The sequence below is a fragment of the Sphaerodactylus townsendi genome, linkage group LG01 (genome assembly GCF_021028975.2).
Source record: "Sphaerodactylus townsendi isolate TG3544 linkage group LG01, MPM_Stown_v2.3, whole genome shotgun sequence".
Lineage (NCBI taxonomy): Eukaryota > Metazoa > Chordata > Lepidosauria > Squamata > Sphaerodactylidae > Sphaerodactylus > Sphaerodactylus townsendi.
The window spans coordinates 31,181,861-31,184,212 of NC_059425.1; positions in this window are offsets into that span (position 1 = coordinate 31,181,861).

Consider the following 2,352-nt stretch of genomic DNA (forward strand, 5'->3'; position numbering starts at 1 on the left):
ACCATTTGTGATAGGAGAAGAGGCCTGTTTAGTGGGGGAGATGTTTGTGCTACACATAATCCTTGGTCTTTTGCTTCTGTTTGGGTGGGGGGGGGGTGATCAGTGGAAACTAAAGAGGTTTTGGGGCAGGAGACAAAAAGCTTTTCCTCAGCAGTTAGGAATCCTCAAAAAACCTGAAAAACCCGGGTTGAGAGAAATAGGGTGGGCTGAACTCATTTTGGAGAAGAGAGCTGTCCGAAGGCCTTCCCCCAAATGCAATATATAATGTCCTAAAGATGTTATATTTGCACTGTGCAGAACCCACCACTGTTCCCCAATCAAACCATGGCAGTTTCGGCTGCAGCAGTGTGAGCCTCGGCAGCAGCAATAATCTTGGGAATTTTTTGACCTCTAGCACAGCCACACTATTGCGTGGGTTGGCTGAAGATTTAAAATTGGATTTCAGCTTTCATTCAAAGAACAGTGATGCAAGATGTGGAAGGTGCTTGGCTTTCAAGGGCAGATTAAGGGAATCCTGTTTTTAAGAGAACAGTATCTCTGCCCATTCTGCCAACCCTTGGGGTGCCTAGCATGCCATGCCAAAACAAGGAGCCCATTTTCTGCATTGGCTAGTGTACCCACAAGGTCACAGTCTGGACTTGCCCTTGCCTATATCTGTCTTGCAAAATACTTTCATTGCACCCTTCCTAAAGGAATTAAGAGAAAAACAGCAGTCCTGCTGTGGAAAGCTTTCCCAGCTCCAGCCCTGGATTATGCATCTTGCAAAGACAAAGAACTTGGTAATGTATTTGCCCCACATGTTCCTGCCAGTATTGTACTCACCCAAAAACTACTTCTGACTAATTTCTCTCTAACGACCACCTTACTTACATTGCCATTGTTTTATAGTTATGATCGACTCAGCACTCTGCCCACCTCCGGGCACTCTCATCTTAGCCCATCAGGCTAAACAGTCAAACCATTAGATTAACAACTCAACACTTAAAATTGATGACTGCCTCTTGTCTTTCCCCAGAAAGGCAGGATTTGCCTGGAAGATAAAGGGTCACTCTGCATAATCCTGAGGGTTCCTTTTTCCCTATAAGAAGCCCCCTCTCCCAGTAGCCAGTGATAAAAATCTCTGGGCACCTCTCTGCCTGTTGATATTGTCCTCAGTGCGTTGTTCTTTCTTCTGCCAGAGCTAAGTGCAGGTCGCTCAGCTGTTCATTGCACCTTTCCACTCCAAGATCAGGTGACTATAACCCTTACTCCCCAAATTCTCTACATCTATTCCAAACCTATCCTTTCAACACTGCATATAACCTCGGACTGTGTGTATGTTCTTCTGCTTTGATTGTGTGCTTGTGTACCCCTATTATCCCTTAATAAAGTTAATTAAACTTTATTTTGCTCTCCTGCGGATTTCTTGCAAAAGCTGACCTTGGTATACATAGGCAACAGAGACTTTGAGCTTCCCTGACCTTTTGCTAAGCCAAAGAGTCTGCCCTTGCTAATTCTCCCACTCTAAAATGGACAGACTCCCACCATTTCAAGTAACACCTCTTAGACCGGGGGTGGGGGTGAGAGGTTGAACCATAAGTTCGATTCTGCCCCTTTACAATTAAAACCAGGCTCCTCGTAGCTGAATATCCCCATTGAATATTCCCATTGAAAAGAAATGAGGGTCCCCTTTTGCAACCAGTTCTGTGGAAGTCACCTGGCTCAGCTCTCTGAGACTGCATGCATCAAAGGGAGGTTTGGGCAGTGGGGTGGATGGAAGATGGATGCTGATGAAATCAACATATGTTTGTCTGCACCAAATGGGATCGTGGCAAGTTTACAAAGAGCCCCAGTGGTGCCTTTTCAGCTTCAGATGCTCAAGACTGATATGTGCTAGGATGAATAGAAGTATGATACTTTTTTTCAAATGTAGTCAGAGCTGATGGTCCCCTGAGCTTTCTCATTAGTGCTTCTAACTACTAATTGGTTTGGCTAATTGGTTTGGCAGATGGGAACAGGCAGCTAAAGGCTGGCTCTATAATTTTGTATGTTAACCTGGAGAGACTGTTTATATAGCAATCGACCTTCTCACACTTGGCGTATGAGTGGTCTCCATTCTCCCATCAAACCCAGGGTGAGCACAGAGATGTTTACAACAGAGAGCTGAGGAGATGCTGACTGAAGACCAAAGTGTTTTGGGGGTGGGGGGAGCAGAGACATCTCACGTTGTTGATGCCTCACACAATATAGTGTGAGGGAGCCAGGAATCTCACTCTTTGCTTCAGCCACCTGCCCTGTCACTTTTTTACAATCCAGAGCAGGCAATGAAGGGTGAGGTCGCACTTGCAGGTTGTGATTGTAAGCAAGGACTGG